This window comes from Microtus pennsylvanicus, chromosome 16, assembly GCF_037038515.1.
Source record: "Microtus pennsylvanicus isolate mMicPen1 chromosome 16, mMicPen1.hap1, whole genome shotgun sequence".
NCBI classification, from domain to species: Eukaryota; Metazoa; Chordata; class Mammalia; order Rodentia; family Cricetidae; genus Microtus; species Microtus pennsylvanicus.
The window spans coordinates 49,665,451-49,687,462 of NC_134594.1; the positions used below are offsets into that span (position 1 = coordinate 49,665,451).

Genomic DNA, 22,012 nt, shown 5'->3' on the forward strand with positions numbered 1-22,012 from the left:
AGATATTTACTAATGCTAATGGCGTTTGGTTCTTGTTTTGGGTTTGGGGAAGGGGGAACCGAGGGAGCCTTGCATGTGTATTTTAGACATATAGACACCACCATGTCAAAAGACCCAATGCCTCAGTTCCGCGGGAATAGATGAACTTCCCTCCACCCCACCAGCACAGGGAGCTTCAGTGTAGTGATGTTTTGTTTGGTTTTGTGTTTTTTCTTCAGCTTTCACCCCTGATAAGTGACTTCAGCTGTTTCTTATATAGAGCAATTAGAAGCCAGGTGGTAGTGATGCACACTTTAAATCCCAGCATTCGGGAGGCAGAAGCAGGCGGATCTCAGAGGAGGTCACCAGTTTCAGTCAAGGTAAGGGAATACTGTGGGAGTGTGTTGGTCTGTCTATGTGTGACACTGTTCGCCCTCCGCCCATAAAAGCAAGAAGAGTTAAGGGACCCTTCCATTTAAGGTCACTGAGTTCAGACTGGCAAAACCAAGAATCCCATCTGATACCCAGATCACCCTCCCTGCACAAACTCTCATTCCATAGTCTTCAGCTCCTCAAAAACTCATTCAGTCTTCAAAATGAGTTTGATGTGTCAGAGTGTGAAGCCAAACAGAGAACAAAAGATATGTGTTCAGCCGTGCTGTTTCTAATCAACACCCTGGCTTTGGTGCACACCCACCATTAAAATCACATAAAATGGCAATAAAGTTCTCCACAATATATCACTCACAGTATGATCCATTCTTCTGAGTCACTGGTCCTCTTTCAGCACAAAACATGGTATGATTACTCTACCGAGCTGTACCATATCCTAAAGCCTGCAAGTCTTAGCCATATACTCATAAAAGGCATTTGTAAGAAGAGTTTGATACAAAGGTAGCTTTTCCATAACTAAATCTCACTGATCTCCCTAGGAAGCACAAATAACTCTAATACCCAAGTGCCAGTATTGAAGTTACCCCAAATTTTAGTGATTGGCCATTAAAGCAAGAAATGTTAAGGGACCCATCCAAGGTCACTGAGTTCGGCCTGGCAACTGATACCCAGATCACACTCCCTGCACAAACTCTCATTCTATTGCCTTCAGCTCCTCAAAAACTCGTGCAGTCCTCAGAATGAGTACAATGCCTCTGAGTGTAATACCCAAGGGCCAATATTGCACTGACCCCAAATTTTAGTGATTGGCCATTAAACCTAGAAAAGTTAAGGGACCCTTCCATTTAAGGTCACTGAATTCGGACTGGCAACACCAAGAATCCCATCTCATACACAGATCACAATCCCTGCACAAACTCTCATTCTATTGCCTTCAGCTCCTCAAAAACTCGTTCAGTCCTCAAAATGAGTTCAATGCTTCTGAGTGTGAAGCCAAACAGAGAACAAACGATATGTGTTCATCCGTGCTGTTTCTAAAAAACACCCTGGCTTTGGTGAACAACCAACACTAAAATCACTTAAAAATGCCAATAACTTCTTCCACAATATATAAATTACAGTATGATCTACATCTTATGAGTCATTGGTCCTCTTTCAACACACATGGCATGAATCCTTTACCGAGCTGTACTATATCCTGAAGCCATCATGTATTTGCCACATAATTATAGAAGGCATTTGTGCGAAGGGTTCGAGTCAAAAGGAGCTTTCCCATAACTAAATCTCAACGATCTCTCTTGGAAGCCCAAATAAATGTAATACCCCAGTGCCAATACTGCAGTGACCACAAATTTTTAGTGATTCGCCATTAAACCCAGAAGAGTTAAAGGACCCTTCCATTTAAGGTCACTGAGTTCGGACTGGCAACACCAAGAATCCCATCTCATACACAGATCACCCTCCCTGCACAAACTCTCATTCCATAGTCTTCAGCTCCTCGACTTGCCTCTTTGATTGCTCTGCTTACACTCTTGAGTACTTGACCAACTACTGCATCCTATTGGAATTCTTCCCTTTCGAAAAGAAGAAGGATCAAATGAAGAAATGCATGAAGGAAAGACAGACAAAAAGAAGAAAGGAAGAAAGAGTGCTGCTAAGGTCAAGACCAGAGAAAAACAGAGATCCTCTCTGCTTCCTAAGAAAAACCAGTGAGGTAACTGGAAGTAGGGTCAGGAGACAGGAATTAAATAGGGTAGTATCACCTGATTTCTTAGCACTGATACCTGAATTAGATAGGGTAGTATCACCTGATTTCTTAGCACTGATACCTGAACCTCCTTTCAGGCAAATCAAATTAGCATTTGAGCATAAGATCCAAAATTCACTCACTCTCTCTCCCTCGCTCTGTGTGTTTGTGTGTGTGGGTGTGGGTGGGGGTATTGTGAGGTTGTAGTGGTGTGTGTGGTATGTAAGCTCCTAGTATGATTTCCTGATGTGTCCAGGAAGGAGAACCTCCACACCAGATGATCAAATGTGTGTGTGTACGTGTGTCTGTGCACAGTCACGCGTGTCTCTGCACATTTGAGGTTGATGCCTATATACAGGTTTGAGTGTGTTTTCTCGTGTCTTGTCCACTTTTTTTCTGAGACAGAGTCTTTCATTGGCCTGAAGCTCACAAAATAGGGTAAGCTGTCTGAGCAGTAAACCCCAGGAACATTACGTATCCACAGTTTTGTGCTGGGATTCCACAACTGGAGTTTTATGTACATTCTGGGGATTGCAAATCAAGCACCTTGTTAATTGAGCTTTCCCCTCAAATCCTAGGATGAAGTTTTAATTGGGATACAAAATAATCAGTTAGAAATGTGGTTTTTAAAAAGTGGATTTATTTTTTTTAAAAAAGGAGGGGGGGTGTATTCTGAAAACATTGACTTTGATCCTGAGTTCTAAGTGTTTTCCAAATCAGCTAGGGCTCCAAAAGACCAAGGTATTATTCCACCAAAACCCAAGTTGGTGAGCCAAAGAGTTTAAAACTTACAGCTAACAGATGAGGAGTTACTTACAGGAGCAAAGCAGCGACACCACAGAAAGTCTGACTGCAGCAAGGAAAGATTCCTTCTCTGTAGCCAGATAGATGGAAGTGCCTGCCCGTCAGTCGACCGTTCACACTCTCAGTACTCCAGTGTCTCCAGAGGCTACAGAAACACAAGAAACTGGGTCAGAATCACACACAGATGACAAGGAAATACTTCGAGGAGAGCTGGAATCTCAGGTGAGAGTCTAATAACTCCCACTCCAGGTTAAATGCCCTTGTATAAAGAACCATCAGCAGGCCGGTGGTGGTAGGGTGTGTAACAAGGAAGCTCAGTAAGTCGTGGAAAGCAAGCCTGTAAGCAGCATTCCTGCCATGGCCTCTGTATACTGGTATATTTGTGTTAAAATGAATAAAGCTTGCCTGAAAATAAGCGGGCAAAGCAGCCACACTCCTCAGCTATACAGGACCGTGGTGGTGGTGGGGGGAGCAAAACTTTAATCCCAGTGCTCAGGAGGCAGAGGCAGGCAAGTCTCTGAGTTCAAGGCTATTCTGGGCTATACAAGATTGATCCAGAAACAGATATCAGTGTTTGGGAATCACACATGTTTAATCCCAGTACTGGAGAAGGGGAGACAGGAGCAATATGAAGAGCAGAGAGAGGAATATAAAGGGGGAGAGACAGGAACTCAGGAGTGTGGAGTCTGATAATTTGTGGAGACAGGATCATCACCTTGAGTCTGAAGACTTGGTAGAGGTGGTTGGCTGCTTTGTATTTCTGATCTTCAGCTTGGACCCCAACACCTGCCTCTGGGTTTTTATGATTCTGCTACACCTCTGCTTTGATTTCTGCTTCGAGATTCCTTCCTTGATTTCCTTACATGATGGACTAAAACTGGAAACTTAAATAAAGCCTTTCAATTTGATTTTGACCATAGTGATTACAATTTAAAACTAATACAGCATATTCCCAAGTGGGGGATAAACCAGACACCCTTAAATCTCATATATGGGCCATCCATAATCTTCAGCGTGACACATACCCTGCATTAAGAGCCCCAAACCACCATTAAGGCCACTTGCTTTGAAGAATTTTTTTTTTAATTTTAGAGATTTATTTTACGAAAAAGTTGCAAAAATAAGACAGAATATTCCCAAATGCCCTGAACCTGGTTGATTCTTTTGTTACGATTTTGAGTGGATGTGTCACAATTGTTGAGCCAATCAAGGCATTCCTAATTACTAAATCCATGGTTTATTCAGATATCCTTATCTTTTACCATTACTCTTTACCATTGTCCATTAGTGTCTCCCACGAAGACACTAATTCATACAGCAGTGGTTCCCATGGCTTTTTGTAAGACATATATTTGTGTTGAGGAATCATTTCTACTTCTAGGGTAAAATGAAACGTTAGTGTGTTGCATCCTTCCCTACTGTCTTTATCTCAATGGAGTCACCTTTGGGAAGACCATGAGAAGTTCTTTTCTGAAGTACATCACCTCCATCAAGGTTGCAGAGAACATCAAGTTCTTCATGTTGTATATTGTTCATTTTATAAAAGCTCCCTCCAGAAATGGAAGCCTCACAGACATGGTGGCTGTCCTTGTGTTAATGTCGACCTACCACAGTGTCAACTGAGAGGGAAGCCTCTAATGAGAAACTGCCTACATCAGATGAAGAGGTTGGTCTTTGGACACATGTGTGTGTGGTTTCCCTGATTATTAATTCACAAAAGAGGTCCCGGTCCGCTGTAGGCAATACCATTCCTAGGGAGGAGGCTCTAGGTTAGATAAAAGTACCAGCGAAGCACGAGCCTATGGGCAAGCCAGAGAAGGGACTAGCTAATGTAAGACTTTAAGACAATCCTGAAGCCATTTCTGACTATTCTAAATCCTCTCAGCCTCCGTGCCATAGTGCTTCCCCTCCTCCCCTGGGAACTAAGGACCTTATAGCTACACACGCAGGTACTCAGTTCCTGAACAATTACCCATATACGTACGTTTTGATTCAGTCCCCTGGGAAACGGGGTCAAAATGACCTCTGACCTCACCTGATCTGGCAACAGCTCTCTAGTCAATTATTGGTAATAGCCCTTCTGAATGAGCCATTCACAACCCCCCTTGATTCTGCGGCCTTCTCCTTTAAAAGTAGCCTGTGCACACTATTCGAGGTCTCTCGGCTTCCTGAATGCTGAGGGACCCTGTCATGACAGAATTAATAAAATCCTCATGCCTTTGCTTCAGCTATGGTGTGAGAGGTGGTCTCTGGCGGCGACTCCTCCTCGGTGTTTGGACGCTGGAGTCCACTCTTCCTTCCAGGCTTCCTTCCTCCAGGTTCTTGCCTTGAGTTCCTGCCCCGATTTCCCCAGTGATAAACTGTGACTTGGAAGCCTGTGCCAAATAAACCCTTTCTTATCTAAGCTGATTTTGTGTTGGAGTGTTTTAGAACAACGCCAGAAACTGCTACTGTGGCCCACTCTGTTGGCAGACACAGGCAAAGGAAGGCACATTCCAGACTAGTCTGGGCGACATAACGAAACACTGAATCAAAAACTAAAACCCAAACCGTGGTGATAACCACGAAATGAAAGTGTAAATCCACTCTTAGGAATACAGGTCGCTGACCAACATTATTCTGCTGTGTCATGTTATGCCAATGCCTGTCTTCTCTCCTCTCAGAGCCATCGAAGTCCTCCCGTCTCTTGGGCATTCTCTAATACTGCTGCAGGTATGAAGTGAATTGATCTACCATGACTTCCTTTAAAGGAACCATGGAATTGATTTTTCATGTGTGTCGAGTGAGAGAGGAGGAAAGCCTCATTTGTATACATGGATAGCCTGCAATCCCAAGACCACATACTGAAAAGATGGCAATCCCTTCCATACACTTGAGGTGTTCGCATATCAAGCATGACATGTTTTATTCAAAAACCTGTGACTTTCTAATCAGTGACCTGGAGACTAGAAGGAAGTGGTGTTCTGTTTGACCAGTATGCTAGAATTAAGCAAACCAGTTGAAAACAACAGATATAACTTAATAATTAAAAACGGGGAAACTCACACGACTGGGGTAAAGTTTCCCATGTCCAAAACAGGTCTGGAGAACACCATGCAAAGAGAGCCAAAGAGAGCAAACTCACCCAGATTCCCAGGTTTTCTTCCCTGGCCCCAAGCAGCCACACCCTAGATAAAAGTGATTGGCTGAGCTTCCCCATCAAGATATCAACTTCCTCTAAAGGGTGATGACAGAAAAAGTTAAATCAGTCTCTTATCCATTGAAAACATTCTTCATGCCTGAAGGTGACATAGATATTTTAGGAAAGAAAGAAAAGTAAGAGTCCCGAGAAAAAGCAGAAATACACAAATATAAACAATCAGAAATTCTTCAGGCTGAAGGAAAAGAATACCAGAAACAACAACATCCTTTTGTGCAAATAAAGACCATCAGAAGGCTTGAATGTCATCTTAATACCAAGTTCCCTATTTCCACTTTTTTTCCTTTAAAATACACACAGGGCCTGGCAGGATGGCCCAGCGCCTACAGATGTTTGCAGGGACCAAGATGGCCTGAGTTTGCCTCCCTGGTACACTGAAAAGGGAGAACTGACTTCTAAAATTTGCCCGCTACCTCCACGTGTATATTGTGACACACATGCATAAAAACATGTGCACAAAATGTAAAATATATGTGAATGTTTAAAAGAAAATTATGATATTTTAGGAATGTTTAACACATATGCACATGAATTAACTATAGTGTATTGTATAATAAAGAACACTAGAAAATGGCAAATGAATTTCTATTGTTAAAAAGTTTTACTATTGACATATGATCTCACCCTGTATCCCATACTGGACTGAACCTCACTATATGGCACGGCCTGGCCTCAATCTTATATGAAACCATCTTGATCCTGGGATTACAGGTGTGAGGCACCACACCTAACATCAAGATTTACTTTCTGGAAAAAGGGGACAAAAAGCAATACTGGGTAGAATATAAAATACTAAGGACATATAATTTATAATCACTAAAACATATCAAGTTAAAAATAAGAATTGGAGAAACAAAATATGAGGGGGATAAGAGTACAAATGATAAAGATTAGAACGTCACAACAGATACGTTAGCTGTTAATGCATCAAACAATGCAAATGAAGGAGGAATATTTTCTGAACATTAATACCTTATCAGTAAGATAGAGAGTTTAAGAAGTGTGTTTGAGGGCTGGGAGGATGGCACAGCAGTTAGCATCACTGACTGCTCTTCCAGAGGACCCGGGTTCAATTCCCAGCACCCACATGGCACCTCACAGCTTTATGTCACTACAATTCCAGGGGACCTGGCACCCTCACACAGGCCGACATCATGCAGGTCAAACACAAACACACGTAAAATAAAAATAAGTAATTCTCTTTAAAGTTGAAGAAAAAGATGCTGGCGACCGTGGTGAATCTATCACTGCCTTTAGACTCATTTACTGCTAGTTGCTGGGAATAGCTGCTGCCCTCAGTTCAGTTTAGTCTACTTAGATTGTTGGTGGAGTTTGCAAGACTGCTGCTTGAGCACTTAGCTCCCAGCAGGTCGCACTGTTGGAGGAGTGTGGGGAGCATCCCAGGCCTGTAGCACGAGGGCAGGGTCTTTGAAGGCTGTTACACTTACCACTCGCTGAATCTGATCTGTAAGCTTTGCATCCTGTCCATTGCCACATGAGGAGTCTCCACCATGTGCCGTGGTCCCCATTAACAGCACCGTGATGGCATTGGTGACACGTTTCCTGGGCAGGGAACCTATGTCAGACCAAATTGTGGGTGAGGATTTTACATGAACAGGGGTGATTCTAAAGCACTTGCACCACTAAAAGCCCACTCTCTCATGGGTGAAGACTCATGGAATCTGCATCTATCTGAATCTCCGGAGGAGGTGGATGACTCCAAAGCAACATTGTTCTCCAGACCCAACAGAGCTGATGCACATAGGACCTCACAGAGACTGTGACATCACTAAAGAGATCTGCAGGAGCTCAAGCCAGATAAAATCTCAGCATGGAGGAGGGGAACTGGTCACAAAGCCCTACACCTAGCCAAGTGGCTATTTGTGATTGATAGCTGCTTGGAGAATGAAAACAATTTTCTCAATGGAGTTACACTGGGTATGGCAAACACAGCCCAGGACAGGCCCCATGCCCAGTAGTTTCTAGTATAAATAGGACTTCATGATTTTGTTTTTGACTTATAAACAGACTGTTTTGTTTGTTTTAAGCAAGAGAAAGAGCATGATGTCAAGTTGGGAGGAGTTGGGGAAGGGGGAAAATATGATAGAAATAAAGGTAAAATTTAAAAATAAGGAAAAATTAAAAGTAAAATATATATGATGACGAGGTGCTGAGGAGATGGCTCTTGCAGAGGACCTGACTTCAGTCCCACGACCCCAAATGGTGGCTCACTACTGCCTGTTATTCCAGTTCCATGGCATATGACAGCATATTATGTCCTCAGTGGGCATATTCACAGACACACACGCAGGGAAAATATCTGCACACTTAAAATTTTAAAAAAAACAAAATCTGAAATAATAATAAGATATATCTGTGGATCTGGATAGTGCCATTAGCTAGAGACCTGAGTTCAGTTTGAAGAACCTACTAACAGCCATCTGTCACTCTGAGGCCACCCTGGGCTATTCAACCCGTGTTACATAGTAAGACATATATACGCACAAACACAAACACACACACACACACACGTTCTCCACATAGTCTGTACATTTATATATTTACTTCACCATTATAGTGATTCCATATCATAGGTATTGTTACCATCCACATTGTACACAAGAAACGAAATGCCCAGAGAGACTGAATAAGTAGCTCCCAAGTCATAGAGCAACTAAGATGTTACCCATGATTAAGTCATGCCTCCTAGTCATCCTGATCATTGTGAGGTCAGGAGGCAACCTGGGCCCTCAGTGTTTAACCATATGAAGGAGGCAGTAGATACAGGAAACTGAGAAACACCCAAGATGGCACATTCACGGCTCATGTCCTAGACTCTGACAACTGCTTGCTCTCAGCTCTATGATTTGGAAAAGGATCAGAAAGTCGAGGCAGGGGATCCCAGGTGTGCCAGGTACTGGTTCTCAGACTTTATTCACTGGAAGGGGTATATGAAAGAGATTATATGAGTCTGTGAGGGGAAAGTGCACGGAAAATTGTTTGTCTGCCTCCCTAATTTCCTGCAGTGGACCAGTACACAGTCTACCTGTGCTTGGAAATCTTGACCCAGCCTGAAAAGAACAGAAAAGCTTCTCGCCAGGATCTCTATTTTCATCAGGTGCTCGAGGATGTGAATGACACACGGAATGTGCATGTGGGGCCCGGCAGTGAGGACAGTAAGGACCATGAGCAGAAAAGGAGAAGAGCCAGGAATGTGAGAACAAGACACCCAGTCACTGTGAGGAGCTGCTCAGATACGTTTCCTGGCAATTGTTGTCACGTTATCCACAGTGGGCGCTATGATGCATAAAACTGATGTCACAAAGCTCCTGAAGACCAGTGCTGGATCCATGAATTCATGTGTTCCGGGTTGAGACCAAGTCTCCACCCATCTAGCCATAGTCTTGAGGAGATAGGAACCACAGGAAGGGCCTTAGCCCTGTGCTTCCTGCTTCCTATTCTGGAGGGCTTCCTGGCAAGAGATGGGCACCCCTGGGAGTCAGAGAACCTGACAGGACCTGCTCTGGAGGGACCATCTCCTTTCCTTGGCCAGAAGGGACTGGCAATACACCCTGCTGCTCTCCCCTCTGTTCAGCATCCCTGGGGCCCTTCTCAGCCTGAATAACCCCTCATTCTTACCTTCCAGGTTTAAGGTCTGAGGATTCTGCCTCCTCCCCAGGCTGAAGCCATCCATCTACTACTGCAGTCGGCTTCAGTGCCCTTCACGTCACGACCAAATCAACTCGCTCTGTCTCCACGGTCCCAGGTAGGCTGAATTGCCCATTCTTGCTTAAAGGGCATTATTGTTGGTCAGGCCTGAAACATGAGCAAGAAAGAAACTTCCAGATGGCTAGACTCACACTGACTGGTGTACTTGTTTCATCATCTCTTTCCACTCAGCATGATTCTGGGTAGCCTGTGCTGGTTGTCACTGGCTGCTTTCTTCTCTGAGAGCTGGTGCACTGCCCCAAATGAGCTGAGGAATAACGAAGATCTGAGCCAGATGTCCGGACACCAACCTGTCACAATTGTGCTGAACTAAAGAGACTAAAAGACCTAGGATTTGGAGTATGATGGCAGTTGCCAGTGAAGCTGTTAGGCATAAGGTGAGCTCTAGCAGAGAACAACAGACCACAAAAGACAGGCCATAGAACAATGGGTAGGCAGGGTATAAAGATAATGGTGTTGGCCTCCCTGAGATCAAGAGAGAAGGAGATGGCAGTGGGAGACTCTGGAAGGCCCAGCTCAGGACCTTCCAAACAGGAAGTGACCAACAATGGGGGACGGTGGTCCATATTAGCTGGATCAGATTAAAACAGCCTCAAGACTTCCTCTGCAAGGTGGCATGTAGAGAGCTCTAACCCTTTCCCCAGTAAACTTTCAAGTTAGCTTTGTCTTTTCTTTCTTTTTTTCTTCCTTCCTTCCTTTCTTTCTTTCTTTCTTTCTTTCTATCTTCCTTCCTTCCTTCCTTCCTTCCTTCCTTCCTTTCTTTCTTTCTTCCTTCCTTCCTTCATTCTTGTTTATCTGAGTTTTTCTGTGTATCCCTGGCTGATCTGGAACTTTCTCTATAAACCAGATTGGCCAAGAACTCAGAGATTCATCTCCCTCTGCCTCCAGAGTTCTGGGATTAAAGGAATGCACCACCATGCCTAACAAACTTCAGCTGTTTCTTAAACTTCTTTACATATTCTTGCATCTTATACACCTACTTACTTATAACAGATTGAATTATAGGTAACCTGGGCTTCTGAGGAAGCACAGCCTTTTCCTAAAAGTATCCATTCTAGGGAGAGCACAAAGGAGAGATGGACAGTGAGAAGAGAAATTTAGGGCCTGTGCCTACCAGGATCTAGGTTGCTGCATGTCGAATTGGCTATATTACTTGCCTCTTTGATTGCTCTGCTTACACTCTTGAGTACTTGACCAACTACTGCATCCTATTGGAATTCTTCCCTTTCGAAAAGAAGAAGGATCAAATGAAGAAATGAATGAAGGAAAGACAGACAAAAAGAAGAAAGGAAGAAAGAGTGCTGCTAAGGTCAAGACCAGAGAAAAACAGAGATCCTCTCTGCTTCATAAGAAAAACCAGTGAGGTAACTGGAAGTAGGGTCAGGAGACAGGAATTAAATAGGGTAGTATCACCTGATTTCTTAGCACTGATACCTGAATTAGATAGGGTAGTATCACCTGATTTCTTAGCACTGATACCTGAACCTCCTTTCAGGCAAATCAAATTAGCATTTGAGCATAAGATCCAAAATTCACTCACTCTCTCTCCCTCGCTCTGTGTGTTTGTGTGTGTGTGTGTGGGTGGGGGGGTATTGTGAGGTTGTAGTGGTGTGTGTGGTATGTAAGCTCCTAGTATGATTTCCTGATGTGTCCAGGAAGGAGAACCTCCACACCAGATGATCAAATGTGTGTGTGTACGTGTGTCTGTGCACAGTCACGCGTGTCTCTGCACATTTGAGGTTGATGCCTATATACAGGTTTGAGTGTGTTTTCTCGTGTCTTGTCCACTTTTTTTCTGAGACAGAGTCTTTCATTGGCCTGAAGCTCACAAAATAGGGTAAGCTGTCTGAGCAGTAAACCCCAGGAACATTACGTATCCACAGTTTTGTGCTGGGATTCCACAACTGGAGTTTTATGTACATTCTGGGGATTGCAAATCAAGCACCTTGTTAATTGAGCTTTCCCCTCAAATCCTAGGATGAAGTTTTAATTGGGATACAAAAATAATCAGTTAGAAATGTGGTTTTTAAAAAGTGGATTTATATTTTTTAAAAAAGGTGGGGGCGGGGGTGTATTCTGAAAACATTGACTTTGATCCTGAGTTCTAAGTGTTTTCCAAATCAGCTAGGGCTCCAAAAGACCAAGGTATTATTCCACCAAAACCCAAGTTGGTGAGCCAAAGAGTTTAAAACTTACAGCTAACAGATGAGGAGTTACTTACAGGAGCAAAGCAGCGACACCACAGAAAGTCTGACTGCAGCAAGGAAAGATTCCTTCTCTGTAGCCAGATAGATGGAAGTGCCTGCCCGTCAGTCGACCGTTCACACTCTCAGTACTCCAGTGTCTCCAGAGGCTACAGAAACACAAGTAACTGGGTCAGAATCACACACAGATGACAAGGAAATACTTCGAGGAGAGCTGGAATCTCAGGTGAGAGTCTAATAACTCCCACTCCAGGTTAAATGCCCTTGTATAAAGAACCATCAGCAGGCCGGTGGTGGTAGGGTGTGTAACAAGGAAGCTCAGTAAGTCGTGGAAAGCAAGCCTGTAAGCAGCATTCCTGCCATGGCCTCTGTATACTGGTATATTTGTGTTAAAATGAATAAAGCTTGCCTGAAAATAAGCGGGCAAAGCAGCCACACTCCTCAGCTATACAGGACCGTGGTGGGGTGGGGGGAGCAAAACTTTAATCCCAGTGCTCAGGAGGCAGAGGCAGGCAAGTCTCTGAGTTCAAGGCTATTCTGGGCTATACAAGATTGATCCAGAAACAGATATCAGTGTTTGGGAATCACACATGTTTAATCCCAGTACTGGAGAAGGGGAGACAGGAGCAATATGAAGAGCAGAGAGAGGAATATAAAGGGGGAGAGACAGGAACTCAGGAGTGTGGAGTCTGATAATTTGTGGAGACAGGATCATCACCTTGAGTCTGAAGACTTGGTAGAGGTCAAAGGTCTCTCTAGTGGTTGGCTGCTTTGTATTTCTGATCTTCAGCTTGGACCCCAATACCTGCCTCTGGGTTTTTATGATTCTGCTACACCTCTGCTTTGATTTCTGCTTCGAGATTCCTTCCTTGATTTCCTTACATGATGGACTAAAACTGGAAACTTAAATAAAGCCTTTCAATTTGATTTTGACCATAGTGATTACAATTTAAAACTAATACAGCATATTCCCAAGTGGGGGATAAACCAGACACCCTTAAATCTCATATATGGGCCATCCATAATCTTCAGCGTGACACATACCCTGCATTAAGAGCCCCAAACCACCATTAAGGCCACTTGCTTTGAAGAATTTTTTTTTAATTTTAGAGATTTATTTTACGAAAAAGTTGCAAAAATAAGACAGAATATTCCCAAATGCCCTGAACCTGGTTGATTCTTTTGTTACGATTTTGAGTGGATGTGTCACAATTGTTGAGCCAATCAAGGCATTCCTAATTACTAAATCCATGGTTTATTCAGATATCCTTATCTTTTACCATTACTCTTTACCATTGTCCATTAGTGTCTCCCACGAAGACACTAATTCATACAGCAGTGGTTCCCATGGCTTTTTGTAAGACATATATTTGTGTTGAGGAATCATTTCTACTTCTAGGGTAAAATGAAACGTTAGTGTGTTGCATCCTTCCCTACTGTCTTTATCTCAATGGAGTCACCTTTGGGAAGACCATGAGAAGTTCTTTTCTGAAGTACATCACCTCCATCAAGGTTGCAGAGAACATCAAGTTCTTCATGTTGTATATTGTTCATTTTATAAAAGCTCCCTCCAGAAATGGAAGCCTCACAGACATGGTGGCTGTCCTTGTGTTAATGTCGACCTACCACAGTGTCAACTGAGAGGGAAGCCTCTAATGAGAAACATCAGATGAAGAGGTTGGTCTTTGGACACATGTGTGTGTGGTTTCCCTGATTATTAATTCACAAAAGAGGTCCCGGTCCGCTGTAGGCAATACCATTCCTAGGGAGGAGGCTCTAGGTTAGATAAAAGTACCAGCGAAGCACGAGCCTATGGGCAAGCCAGAGAAGGGACTAGCTAATGTAAGACTTTAAGACAATCCTGAAGCCATTTCTGACTATTCTAAATCCTCTCAGCCTCCGTGCCATAGTGCTTCCCCTCCTCCCCTGGGAACTAAGGACCTTATAGCTACACACGCAGGTACTCAGTTCCTGAACAATTACCCATATACGTACGTTTTGATTCAGTCCCCTGGGAAACAGGGTCAAAATGACCTCTGACCTCACCTGATCTGGCAACAGCTCTCTAGTCAATTATTGGTAATAGCCCTTCTGAATGAGCCATTCACAACCCCCCTTGATTCTGCGGCCTTCTCCTTTAAAAGTAGCCTGTGCACACTATTCGAGGTCTCTCGGCTTCCTGAATGCTGAGGGACCCTGTCATGACAGAATTAATAAAATCCTCACGCCTTTGCTTCAGCTATGGTGTGAGAGGTGGTCTCTGGCGGCGACTCCTCCTCGGTGTTTGGACGCTGGAGTCTACTCTTCCTTCCAGGCTTCCTTCCTCCAGGTTCTTGCCTTGAGTTCCTGCCCCGATTTCCCCAGTGATGAACTGTGACTTGGAAGCCTGTGCCAAATAAACCCTTTCTTATCTAAGCTGATTTTGTGTTGGAGTGTTTTAGAACAACGCCAGAAACTGCTACTGTGGCCCACTCTGTTGGCAGACACAGGCAAAGGAAGGCACATTCCAGACTAGTCTGGGCGACATAACGAAACACTGAATCAAAAACTAAAACCCAAACCGTGGTGATAACCACGAAATGAAAGTGTAAATCCACTCTTAGGAATACAGGTCGCTGACCAACATTATTCTGCTGTGTCATGTTATGCCAATGCCTGTCTCTGATGTTCATTCTCTCCTCTCAGAGCCATCGAAGCCCTCCCGTCTCTTGGGCTTTCTCTAATACTGCTGCAGGTATGAAGTGAATTGATCTACCATGACTTCCTTTAAAGGAACCATGGAATTGATTTTTCATGTGTGTCGAGTGAGAGAGGAGGAAAGCCTCATTTGTATACATGGATAGCCGGCAATCCCAAGACCACATACTGAAAAGATGGCAACACTTGAGGTGTTCGCATATCAAGCATGACATGTTTTGTTCAAAAACCTGTGACTTTCTAATCAGTGACCTGGAGACTAGAAGGAAGTGGTGTTCTGTTCGACCAGTATGCTAGAATTAAGCAAACCAGTTGAAAACAACAGATATAACTTAATAATTGAAAACGGGGAAACTCACACAACTGGGGTAAAGTTTCCCATGTCCAAAACAGGTCTGGAGAACACCATGCAAAGAGAGCCAAAGAGAGCAAACTCACCCAGATTCCCAGGTTTTCTTCCCTGGCCCCAAGCAGCCACACCCTAGATAAAAGTGATTGGCTGAGCTTCCCCATCAAGATATCAACTTCCTCTAAAGGGTGATGACAGAAAAAGTTAAATCAGTCTCTTATCCATTGAAAACATTCTTCATGCCTGAAGGTGACATAGATATTTTAGGAAAGAAAGAAAAGTAAGAGTCCCGAGAAAAAGCAGAAATACACAAATATAAACAATCAGAAATTCTTCAGGCTGAAGGAAAAGAATACCAGAAACAACAACATCCTTTTGTGCAAATAAAGACCATCAGAAGGCTTGAATGTCATCTTAATACCAAGTTCCCTATTTCCACTTTTTTTCCTTTAAAATACACACAGGGCCTGGCAGGATGGCCCAGCGCCTACAGATGTTTGCAGGGACCAAGATGGCCTGAGTTTGCCTCCCTGGTACACTGAAAAGGGAGAACTGACTCCTAAAATTTGCCCGCTACCTCCACGTGTATATTGTGACACACATGCATAAAAACATGTGCACAAAATGTAAAATATATGTGAATGTTTAAAAGAAAATTATGATATTTTAGGAATGTTTAACACATATGCACATGAATTAACTATAGTGTATTGTATAATAAAGAACACTAGAAAATGGCAAATGAATTTCTATTGTTAAAAAGTTTTACTACTGACATATGATCTCACCCTGTATCCCATACTGGACTGAACCTCACTATATGGCACGGCCTGGCCTCAATCTTATATGAAACCATCTTGATCCTGGGATTACAGGTGTGAGGCACCACACCTAACATCAAGATTTACTTTATGGAAAAAGGGGACAAAAAGCAATACTGGGTAGAATATAAAATACTAAGGACATATAATTTATAATCACTAAAACATATCAAGTTAAAAATAAGAATTGGAGAAACAAAATATGAGCAAATCACTTTTCATAAGGGATTTAAAGAATATGATACAGATCAAGACCTCGCTGGCCACAACCTGAAATAATTTAAGTAGAAACAAATAAAAAATACACCAGATCAATGAGACAAAAAGTAGGTTATTTTATATAATAAAGATAGACAAACCCCTATGCAACCTATTAAAGATGAGAATAAACATCCAAAGCAACACAATCAGAAATGAAAAGGGATACAGACACTACGGAAATCCACAGAATTCTTAGATCATACCAAAAAAACCAGTACTGCACAGAATTGTAAAACATAAATGAAATGGACACTTTTCTGGGTGGGTACCATTTACATCAATTAAATAATGCCTAGGTGAACAATTTCAATATGTATATACTCTTAAAGGAAAAAGAAGCTCCCGTAAAAAGCAAACAAAATATCCCAGGACAAATGGTGTTAATGAAGAATTCCATTACAACTTCCCTACTCTTCTAAGTGCTGCACATAATATAAACAGAAGGAACATTGCCAAAACTCTTTTTATGACTATGCAGTAAGATTGTCGCAAAAACAAAAAGAATCAACCGAGGAAGAGAATAAAAAACTAATCTCAATATTGAACATGAATGCAAAAATACTCTATCCCATCCTAGCTTGCCACCAAGGACTCCTATCCATCTGGAATGTGTTGATGTCCATCACCACAGTCTACTCCAGGGTGGAGTAGATATAAGAGACTCCAGAGCTGAGAAAACTAAGAGAAGACAGACCAAGAAAAAACCACAAGCACAGAGATAGCCGCAGCAAAGACCATACCAAGCAGGCAAGACTCTCCTAACAGGATTGGTACAAATGTGCATGCATTTATGTAAGAATACCTCCAACAATTTGAAAGACAGCATGATAGTATGAGAAGCCAGGGAATATACAACAGGAGAATTTGAACACCCTAATCCAGAGGTAGTACAAGAAATAGACTTTAAACATAAAATTATGAAAAATATAGGGACCATCAAAAAGAATGTAAAAAAACAACTTCAAACAAAAGGATGAGAAGAATAACAACAACTCTGAAGAAATGAGAAATCTATCAAAGAATCCCTGGGAAAGGAAACCAAGAAAAAGCAATCAAACTGGTAATGGAAAGATTTCAAGACTTGAAAACTGTAATGGAGGAAAAGGATTCAACAAAATTAGAGAATAAATCTTTCCCAACCTAAAAAATGATATTCCTATTAAGGTAAAAGAAGCATACAGAACACCAAATAGACTGAAACAGAAACCCTCACCGCATAATAATAAAAACACAAAAGATACAGTATTAAGAAAGAATATTAAGAGCAGCAAATACTTTATACTCACAGCAGGAATATATCATCAGGATGAAGTATCAATACCAAATATAAATTTCAGTAATATAAAAGCACCCACATCACTAGAAATAAATTTATGCCCGAAACCACAGTAAGAGTAGGAGACTGCAGCACTCCTCTCTCAATAATGGACAGACTGGGGTCACACAGAGGTCAGACTGGGGTCACACAGGTCAGACTGGGGTCACACAGGTCAGACTGGGGTCACACAGGTCAGACTGGGGTCACACGGGGGTCAGACTGGGGTCACACACGGGTCAGACTGGGGTCACACAGGTCAGACTGGGGTCACACAGGTCAGACTGGGGTCACACAGGTCAGACTGGGGTACACAGGTCAGACTGGGGTCACACAGGTCAGACTGGGGTCACACGGGGGTCAGACTGGGGTCACACGGGGGTCAGACTGGGGTCACACACAGGTCAGACTGGGGTCACACAGGTCAGACTGGGGTCACACAGGTCAGACTGGGGTCACACAGAGGTCAGACTGGGGTCATACTGGGGTCAGACTGGGGTCACACAGGTCAGACTGGGGTCATACAGAGGTCAGACTGGGGTCACACAGAGGTCAGACTGGGGTCACACACAGGTCAGACCAGGGTCATACTGGGGTCGCGTAAAAGAAAATCAATTTAAGCACCAAAAGGAAGACCGAAGGACTGTTGGGGGATATCAGGAACAAAGCCCGTGTCTCACCCATACTAAACAAATACTCTACACTGAGTCACAGTCTCAGTACTCAAATGTTTCATCACGAGTTTACACATTTTAAAGGTGACTGCATTTGTCTGTGCTTCAACTGTACAAACTTTTAGTCACTTTTCCAGGATCCCCTAATATTAAGTTGCTATACCTCAACATAAAACTGCTGCTTGACATCCAGAAATTTAGTGTTTATACAGTCCAAAAAACCTTACTTACTGTAACTTTCCCAATATTTTTATTATTGGAAAATTCTCTTCCATTTTGACATAGCTATTGATATAGTTTCAGTGCCTTTGTTAAAGATGCTACACATTTCAGACATAGACCTCGGGGAAATAGAGTTGGAACTGACCTGCAAGCCTCCTTCCCGAGGCCTAGCTCGAGTAGTACCTGAAGATGCTATGCAAGCTGCCAAAGGAAAAGAGAAATCAACATTCCTACCCAGCTATAAAACTTAGGAACCTTGGGGGCTGGAGAGATGGCTCAGTGGTTAGAGCATTGCCTGCTCTTCCAAAGGTCCTGAGTTCGAGTCCTACCAACCACATGTGGCTCAGAACCATCTGTAATGAGGTCTGGTGCCATCTGCTGGCCTGCAGACATGCACGCGGACAGAATATCGTATACATAATAAATAAATATAAAAATCAGAATAACGTATACATCATAAGTAAATATAAAAATCAGAATATTGTATCCATAATAAATCAATATAAAAATTAGAATATTGTGTATATAATACATAAATAATTAAATATAAAATTAGAATATTGTATACATAATAAATATATAAATAAATATTTAAAAAAAAAACTTAGGAACCTCAGTGATACCTTTCTGACAAGATACCCCCATGGTACAATAACAACACAAGGGCACTTTATCACGGGAATGACCAACATCTGTCTAATAGAACTTAAGGTCTACTCAATAGGAGGGAATGCACACCCAGTACTATAAACTTAGCCAATATCTATGGCTAGAGAGGTTCGAGACCCTAGGGGAGAACCAACAATTGCCAAAATCAATATACTTTCTAACAATACTCTAAATGCTTACTCTTATACCCAAAGATAAGCGTAACTCTCAACCCCTCCACAAGAAAACCCTTCTTTTGTAGTAAAGAACATTATAGAGATATACAACAGGTCCACATGGAGAGAATATGTGACCACAGGTGCTCAGCCCCAACTGGTTTTCCTACAATGTAACTCCTACTCCTAAGGCCCAGAAAAACATGGAAGAGGAGGAAGATGGGAAGAACCAGATGACCCAGGACACTTGTTGCTAGTATCTTCTACACATGACAGAAAAACTGTACCTGTGAAATCTCAACAATACAGTTACCTAAACAAGACTTGCATAGTGATGCCACCAGTCGACATGCCAATGCGCATGAGGGAGATAAAACTTTAATTTTAATTTAATGTAATCAGAATTTTAATTTCATTTTGATGCAATTAGAACTTTAGTAATTTTTATTTAATGTAATTAGAATTTTAATTTGATTTTAATGCAATTAGAACTTTAATTTTAATTTAATTAGAATTTTTGATTTGATTTTATTGTAATTAGAACTTAAATTAAAATTCTCATTACAAAAGAAATCAAATGAAATTAAAATTCTAATTCCACTAAATAAAAATTAATTTAACGTAATTAGAATTTTTGATTTGATTTCATTGTCATTAGAACCTTGATTTAATTTTTATTTAACGTAATTAGAATTTAATTTGATTTGATCTTAATTCAATTAGAACTTTAAATTTCATTTAAATTTAATGTAATTAGAATTTTAATTTGACAAAGCCCCACCCCTCGATGGAGAGAAGAGCTAAGCACAACTCACTGTGGCTGACAGAGGGCGAATCAGTTTTTCCCAAGAACGAGCATCCAGATAGGTTATCCAATCCCAAGTGGTCAGCCCTTAACACGTGTACAGCAATATGGCTAGGATTAAAGCCATGGCTTTGACTGCTGGTTCCAGCCCATTCCTTAGCTTTATTCTGAGAGTCTTGCCTCATGGCAGAAGTACTGGCTGGAGTCATATTTATTGCCACAAATGTATGGTGTTTAAAGGTCTCTACCACCACCAAAAAGCATGCAGTCAGCTTTTCATCAATACCATTTAAGGTTTGCAGCTAAAGCTGAGTCAGAAAGCCTCTCTTTTTTTTTTGTCAAATATTTATTTATTTATTATGTATACAATATTCTGTCTGTGTGTATGCCTGCAGGCCACAAGAGGGCACCAGACCCCATTACAGATGGCTGTGAGCCACCTTGTGTTTGCTAGGACTCGAACTCAGGACCTTTGGAAGAGCAGGCAATGCTCTAACCACTGAGCCATCTCTCCAACCCCAGGAAGCTTGCCTCTAGCAAGCAGAGCCTACCTGAGAAAGTGCTGCTATCAGCTGTGTTTAACTCTATTATTTTCTATCTAGAATAACTTCCCAAGCTCTTTAAGGCTTTAAAGTGGATTTGGTCAGCCCCACATTGGCACATCATTCTGTTGACTGAGGTTTGTGTCCTACCAGGTCACACATCTACTTAGTTCCAAGTAAACACATAGAGACCTACATTAATTATAAACGGACTGGCCTAGTAGTTCAGGATTCTTATTAACTCTTATAACTTATATTAGCCCATAAGACTTGTCTGTGTTAGCCATGTGGCTTGGTACCTTTCTTGACAAGGCAATCACATCTTGCTTGCTGTGTCTGGCTTCCTCTGTGTCTGGAGGAAGACTGCAGACTGAAACTTCCCTCTTCTCAGAATTCTTGTTGTTTCACCTCTACTTCCTGCCTGGTTGCCCTGCCTATACTTCCTGCCTGGTTACTGGTCAAACAGCATTTATTTAAAATACAAGTGACAGGGTCCAGACCATTGTCCCATGGCACAAACCACTAAACACTAATTGATAATTATTTCTGGATAACTTCCTGTTTAGCACACGACACCACTCAACTTATCCTTTTCCTTGGAAATTGACATCTTTCCTTCTAAAAAATGAGGAGTACGAGAATTCTAAGATAGCTGGAAAAAATGGGAGGCCCTTACATCTTTCTTGCTAAAGGCTAATTCACACATATAGTCCTTGTGTAAATCTTCAAGGACCAATTCCAGGAGACCACGACATTCTGTTGTTGATATAACTGCAGCAGCAGGAGGAGCTGGACATGATCTACACCTCTAATCCTGCACACAAGTAGCTGGACATGCTGCAAGCCCCTAATGCTGCACACAAGGAGCTGGACATGCTGCAAGCCCCTAATCCTGCACATAAATAGCTGGACATGCTGCATGCCTCTAATCCTGAACACAAGTAGCTGGACATGCTGCAAGCCCCTAATCCTGCACATAAATAGCTGGACATGCTGCATGCCTCTAATCCTGCACATAAATAGCTGGACATGCTGCAAGCCTCTAATCCTGAACACAAGTAGCTGGACATGCTGCAAGCCCCTAATCCTGCACACAAGTAGCTGGACATGCTGCAAGCCCCTAATCCTGCACACAAGGAGCTGGACATGCTGCATGCCTCTAATCCTGCACACAAGGAGCAGGACATGCTGCAAGCCTCTAATCCTGCACAAAAATAGCTGGACATGCTACAAGCCCCTAATCCTGAACACAAGGAGCTGGACATGCTGCAAGCCTCTAATCCTGCACACAAGGAGCTGGACATGCTCTACACCTCTAATCCTGCACACAAGGAGCCGGACATGCTGCAAGCCTCTAATCCTGAACACAAGGAGCTGGACATGCTGCAAGCCCCTAATCCTGCACATAAATAGCTGGACATGCTGCATGCCCCTAATCCTGCACATA

At 42.4% G+C, this 22,012-nt stretch overlaps 1 long non-coding RNA gene across 7 annotated transcripts in view; it reads right to left on the reverse strand.

Annotated features, from left to right (window-relative positions):
- Positions 1-2,795: 2,795 nt before the first annotated feature.
- LOC142836403 (uncharacterized) overlaps positions 2,796-22,012 on the reverse strand; it is a 151,128-nt gene continuing 131,911 nt past the window's right edge. For 3 of the 7 annotated variants that reach the window (XR_012908075.1, XR_012908073.1, XR_012908079.1), the window contains 4 exons: positions 12,073-12,204; positions 9,762-9,938; positions 7,571-7,698; positions 2,797-3,068 (listed from right to left, as the gene is read on the reverse strand). This is a non-coding gene — a long non-coding RNA (uncharacterized LOC142836403). Of the gene's footprint in view, positions 3,069-7,570; positions 7,699-8,780; positions 9,061-9,761; positions 9,939-12,072; positions 12,205-22,012 lie in introns of those variants that run through there. The other 4 variants (XR_012908078.1, XR_012908076.1, XR_012908074.1 and 1 more) reach the window with 4 other exon arrangements.